At 48.2% G+C, this 6,597-nt stretch overlaps 1 protein-coding gene across 10 annotated transcripts in view; it reads right to left on the minus strand.

Moving 5' to 3' along the window:
• The window catches only part of Nrf1 (nuclear respiratory factor 1), a 111,579-nt gene extending 105,282 nt beyond the window's left edge, over positions 1–6,297 (minus strand). For 5 of the 10 annotated variants that reach the window (XM_076566575.1, XM_076566574.1, XM_076566568.1 and 2 more), the window contains exon 1: positions 6,125–6,255. The gene's annotated coding sequence lies outside the window, so the exon portion shown is untranslated. Of the gene's footprint in view, positions 1–6,124 lie in introns of all 10 variants that reach the window. The other 5 variants (XM_076566572.1, XM_076566573.1, XM_076566569.1 and 2 more) reach the window with 5 other exon arrangements.
• Between the last annotated feature and the right edge of the window lie 300 nt (positions 6,298–6,597).

Below are 6,597 nucleotides of genomic sequence, written 5' to 3' on the forward strand. Positions count from 1 at the left end.
CAGCTCTCCTTCCTTCATAGTCCTTATGTTAAAGGAATCATAATCACCCACTAACGCGACTAATCACTGCTAACAGTCCTTAACTCCTTAAATTCAATAGTCACACAAATCACATAAGCCCCAGCATTTGTCTCTTTTGACAGGACACTCCAAAAGCCTCAAACACCACTACTCCAAAGTGTGTATGGCAATCTTTAAAAAACAAACAAACAAAAAAGCAGAGTGATCGCTAGGGATGTTGCTGAGTGGTACCATGCTTGACTGGCAGGTCCAAGGGCCTGGACTCAGCACCAATACAAAGTGAAACTGGAACACCCGCTCTGCTGAAGCCTCATTGTGGCCCCGATGCCCACAGAAATCCACTCTACTCGTGAGTAGATTACCAGCCTCCCAAACTTCCCCAATCAAAGTTCAAGTGGAAATTTCGTCTTCTACACTCTTCAAGGACAAGTAAAACCTATTTGCTATTTCTCAGGTCGCACTGCTGTTAGCCTCCCTCCAGCCTAATCCTTCTCAAACCTCTATTTAGTACACATAAATCTTCCCTAATTTCTGTTTTCCCTGTGTCACAGGGAATGTCCCCCAAACAATTCCTTCCTCTTCCCACATCACTTTCTTTACCCCATTTTAGTTTCTACAAATTGTAGAACAGCTGAGCTCATCTTTCCCCTCCTGGCCCAAGGTTTGTGGCTCTGGTACCTCAAATGGGCCTAAAATACAGACTGCCTGTAAATTCAACAATGGCAAAACTCTTAAGTGAGGACACTCTTAAGGAGTTTAATTCTCAATAGAGGGGATGCCTCTCTTTTAAACATAAAACAAGAATTCAGCTCTGTTTCCTGCTCGCCATTTCTAGTCCACGCTTAAACAGCTTTAAGCAATGTTTCACAGAGACGTTTCTTCACTTCCTCCTGTTCTTTGTAGGTTAGCTGCCAGCCTGACATTAACATTCAGGAGCAGCAGCAGCACTCTCCTAAGTTCCAAAAAGCTTCCAACTGCCAACAGTAAAAGGCAGGCACTTTAAAAGATAGTCTTAACATATATGCATACAAAGCTCACTCTTCAAAAACATTCTGGAAAGGGTCCAGGGTAGTTTATCCAACAGGCACCATTTAAAAAGATCTCAAGATTATCAGCCAAACTGCACATCTGAAACCAAGGAGATCAGTTAGACTGGATTTAAAAAATAATTCCGGCCCAAGCCTGAATTACATTAACCATATGCTAAGCAATATGATTCCCACAAGTAGCTGCAATCACCAAACAGATGACCCATACAAAGAATAGCTCCTGCAGCTTCTTTGAAAAAATATTTGCACCCCTCCAAATCACAGTGATCATTCCAACCACACATGTGCACACCCGCAAATACACACCCTTAGTAGGTATGACTTAGGCTACCTCAAGAAATTATATGATACTGTGGTAAGAGGTGGAGTTTTTTTTTTGTTTTTTTTTTTTTGTTGTTGTTGTTTTTTTTTGTTTTTTCGAGACAGGGTTTCTCTGCGTAGTTTTGCGCCTTTCCTGGAGCTCACTTGGTAGCCCAGGCTGGCCTCGAACTCACAGCGATCCGCCTGGCTCTGCCTCCCGAGTGCTGGGATTAAAGGCGTGCGCCACCACCGCCCGGCTAAGAGGTGGAGTTTTAAGCACACTACTTGGTGCTAGGCAAAACAGACCATGTAGTCTGGGCTTCAGGAGACCCCTTCAGTCACGGTGATCTTCTGAGTGACCATGATGAGCGTACAATACAGCCTTGTCTTAAGGGCCAGCCACAATGTGTTTGAGTATCTCCAAAAAGTTACATTTTTGTTTTTCTTCAGCTCAAAAGTGGTTTAATGTCATGTAAATGTGAACACATTAGGACAGTTTAGGCACAGGGACCACATAACGAAGCCTCTGATGTCTTGATAACTAAAGTAAATTGAGGAGAGGCTGAAACACATTAACCTACTTCTGCTGTATGGGGGAGGGCTACACTCCAAGACATGACAGAGAGAGAGAGACAGACAGACAGACAGATACACACACACACACACACACACACACACACACACATACATAATTATTCCATTTGCTTTCCTCGAGCAGTTAAAAAGTCCCTTTCCAAGTTTTCACCATATCACAAACTTCAAAACATTCCTGTTGCTCCAAGATTAAGTTTTCAAAGTTTAGTGTAGCTGTAGTCTGAAACCGCCTGGAATTGGTTTGTTTCAATCCCTTTTACTACTTCTCTCCCAGCCTCCTCTTCTCCTTTGAATAGGATGGGTATTTGAATAAGTATTAATGGCTAGGATGTAGCTCAAATATTGAAAGTGCTTGTCTACCATGCAAGAACGCACATGCCTTTAATCCCAGCATTAGAAGGTAGTGGCAGAAGGATTAAAAGTTCAATGTCAACCCTAGCTAAACAGCAAGTTCTAGGCCAGCCAAGGATACACAAATTCCAAATTCTTATCTTTAAAAAAAAAAAACCACCACCAGGCTGGAGATGGCTCAGTGGTTAGGAGTACTGCCTGCTCTTTCAGAGAACCACAGTGCTCTAGCTGGGTAGGTCACTGCCGCCTCTAACTTCAGCTCCAGGGGGTGATGCCTTCTTTTGGACTCTTCAGGCACCTGTACTAACGTGTACATCCCCATATATAAACACAGATACATCAAACACACAGACACATACTAAAAAATTAAAACAGGGGTCTGAAGAGGTGACTCAGCAGTCTGTACTGAGTATATACTGCTCTTCCAGGGACCCAAGTCTGGTTCCCAGTATCCGAACACCGGCTCACAACTACCTGCAACTCCAGCTGCGGGGGATGTGATACCTACCCTCTTCTAGCCTCCTCTAGCACCAGGCCTGCAAGCAGTGCAGACATACACAGACCAAACACTCACACGTATAAAACAATTTAAGAAAGTAAGAAACCATGATACATAATACACAAGCCACAAAAAAAAAAAAAAAAAAAAAAACTACACTTGGTCTAAACAACTTTTAGAGGGGCTAGAGATTGAACCCAATGCCCTGCTCCAGTTAAGCACTCGCTCTACCAGTGATCTACACCACCAGGCCCCAAACAATGTATTCTAAAAGAAACACAAACATGTGCCTTTTTAAACTGCTATTTTACTAAGGGATGGTGGAAAAGTTGTATTTGGTAAGCTTGGGCTGAAAAAATGCTCTTACAGTTTAATGAAAACATGAAAGTACAAACAACTAACATTCTATAACAGAACATTTCCTTAAATGCCTTTCACCAGACTACAGATTGGTGTTTGTGAGATTTGAGATTGATTTCCAAATTATATACGTGTGTGTATAATATGAGCATCATACACAGTCCCAGAGTAAGTGAGTAAAATATCTTATTTTCTGGAGAGATGGGACGTCTCAGCAGCACACAGGGTCCCCTCAGCCTCCAACTGAGTAGATGAGCAAGTGTGTTTCAGCACGGTGCACTCACTGCACTTGTTCAAGGACCTGACAGACTTGACAGGTTTTCTGGAGACTGTCCTTTCTAAAGACTGAAGGTTTATCTCTCCCCAACCCAAACAAAACAAGCAAACAAAAATAAGTCAACATGACTTTCTATGCTGATTTTTTTGTACTGAAACAAAATCCAACTTCAATAATCGTTGTTCATCATCACTATTATTCCAACAAACATTTACAGAATGTCTTATTGCAAAAAAAAAAAAAAAAAAAAAAAAGATATAAAAATGTCAGCTGGGCATGGTGGTGCATGCCTTTAACCCTAGCACTGGTGAGATTTTATATATATTTTTTATTTTATATAGATTTTATATATATATATACATATATATATATATGTATATACATATATATTCTAAATCAAAAGAACCTTAATTTTCCCTTAAAAGTCACCTGCCCGTAGTTGTTTCACGTAAAAAGCTTTGTCTATAGACAACCCAGAGTCTGGTCAAACCTATAGATTACCAGCAATACAACTTATGCCCTTAAATCATGGAATGATTTAAATGGCCTTCAACTCCCTGACTAAATTAGCAACGGGTGTGTAATTATGCCTTAATTAAAAAAAAAAAAAAAGCCACAACCTTGGGTTCCACTGAAATAAATACGAAGGTTGAGGGAAACCTGAAATCCCTTCTATAATCCTGTAGTTTCCCTTAACAGTATTTTTGTGAAAACACCTAGCTTCAGTTGGCTAGTTGTGGCTAAATGAGAATATGAACCACTCACTACTAGGCAAAAAGTCATTTTCCCTTCTGCATGTTGAGTTTGAGATAACGAAGTCAAGAGACTTTAAATAAGGTGGGCTAAAAGACTCTTAATCTGATTATTGTTTTATTTTTGTTTGGGTCAGGTACCCAACTGAAAGCAAGTCTAACTCCTATCAGGAAAAGGAAACAAGGCTGCCAGTGTAGGTCAGCAGCAATTGGTTTTTTGCATGTCCAAAGCCATGGGTTAGATCCCACAGAACAGCCCCCCAAAAAAGAGGAAGAAAAAATAAAGAAGCCCTCTGACACCCCCCAAAAAAATCTGCACACAATTCAGCACCCAAATTAAAAGTAAATACACATGATGACCATATATTTCCTTTCGTGCTCATAACTAACCGTATTTTCACTACCTTATAGGGTAACTTGTCAAGAACTTTCATACAATGTTAGGGAGTCGGGACACAACTGAATGAAAAAACCCAAACCAACACACCTATAAAAAAGTATCTCTAATGTTACCCTCTTCTCTTTCCTTGAGTGAGGAACAATCCAACAACTTACTGTTCAAGACCAAAGGAAAAAGAATTTAGGAGGGAAAAGGACCACTCCCCCCAGGACAAAAGCTGTACCCATTCTTCTACAGAGCACTGTCCCACCTGACAGGCTCACTCCCACTGACCTTCACCCAAATAAACACCGTTTAAACACTCAGTAAAATGTGAATTTTGCTCTGCCTACTGAAAGAATTCTGCCCAACCGATACCAACTCTAACGTAAACAATTAGTACACGATATTTTAATGGCTGGGAAGATGGGACGAACTGTTAACAGCTCCTCCAACTGGACGGAGCAGATATCCTTTGAAGCCCTAACAACATGAAGTATTTTAACAATTTCAAGTTCTGGTGGGCAGTCAGGTGCACCGCACCACGTCTGGGACCAGCAGCAATGACAACAGGTGAGAGACGCGATGGACATCACTACAAAACATGCAATGGCAAAGCCCTGAACCCACGAAAGCCTGGGGTACGGAGAGTACCAAGCACAAGACCACCCCAGACCCCGTTTCAAACGAGGCAAAGGTTCAGTTCTGAGGGGTGCGCCACCTCCCCCCTCCCCGACCCCAGGGACCACCACGCCAGGCCCGGGAAGAACCCAGGCCCCTCGGTGGGCATCTCCGCCGGAGAGGAAAAAACACAATGTCGCTCCTTATTTCTGCGTACAAAAGGACTTTGCGCCCTCCTCCTCGAACTGCCGCCTAGGCGCCTCATCGCAACTTGCAAGAAGGTGGGCAGCGCGCCATATTCGGCGCCCCCCAGTCCACCTGGGTAACCAGCCCACGCCACCCCGGCGGGAGGGAAGCCTCGGAGGTCGCCCGGCCGAGCCACCAGCCTCCTCTCCCGCCAGAGACAGCCGCTCCCGCGCCCCGCCCGGCCGTGCCGCGCCGCCGGCGGACGAGACCCGGGAAGAGCCGAGGAGGCGAGCGCCGAGCCGCCGCTCCGGTCCCGCGCAGCCCACCCACCTCCCGCTCCCGGGCCCGGCGCGCTCTCCCGGGCCGCCCGCTCCCGAGCCCGTGGGGGAAGGCCAGGCCCGGGGTTCCACGGCGCGGAGAAGGCCGCGGCCCGGAGAACCCGAGGCGGCAGGGGAGGCCGGAACCCTGGGGCTCTCGGGAGGGCAGCCGCCTCCCTCTCGAGCCCGCCAGGACGCCTGGGGCCTAGTGCGGCCTGCGCATCCTCGGGGTGGCGGTTTGGCTGGGCCGGGCCCGGGCCCCCCGCCCCAGGCAGGCCGAATCCGGCGGGGGCCCAGGCCCCGAGCCGGGGGCGGCAGGGTGCCGGCTGCGGGGCGGGCCGGCCGGCCGGCGGGCGGGCGGCGTGTTGCGGCTGCGCCGGGGCTGAAATAGCTGGAGATTGCGCGGTAGGGCACTCACCTCAGAGCGGCTGCGCTACCGTGGGCCTGCGCCGTGGAGACTGCGACCGCGCCGGCTCCTCGCAGCCTCCTGCCACCAGCGGCAATGGCGAGCGCTGCCGCCTCTGCCGCCGCCGCCGCCGCCGAGGAGGGGGAGGGGAGGGAGGAGGCACGCACGCGACGCACGGCCCGGCTTCCCCGCCCGGAGGCCGCCATGATGGCGATCCCACCGCGGCTCTCGCGGCCCCGGGGAGGGGGCTTCAGGCGGCGCCCTCGCAGCCCCCGGCCGGCCCGGGCCGCCTCTCGGGCCGCCGTGCCTGCAGCCTTAGCCGGGGCCGGGACCAGGAGGGCAACTGGATGGGCAAACCGTGGACGCGGCGGCCGAGTGGCTCCCGCGGCCCAAAATGGTTGCTGATCCGAAGGGGACCTCCGCTCAGTCCCCAGCGCGGGGAGCTGGGACCTCCGCTCCCAAGGGGCTCCCCCACATTTTCTTCC

The sequence above is a fragment of the Peromyscus maniculatus genome, chromosome 3 (assembly GCF_049852395.1).
Source record: "Peromyscus maniculatus bairdii isolate BWxNUB_F1_BW_parent chromosome 3, HU_Pman_BW_mat_3.1, whole genome shotgun sequence".
Taxonomy (NCBI): Eukaryota; Metazoa; Chordata; class Mammalia; order Rodentia; family Cricetidae; genus Peromyscus; species Peromyscus maniculatus.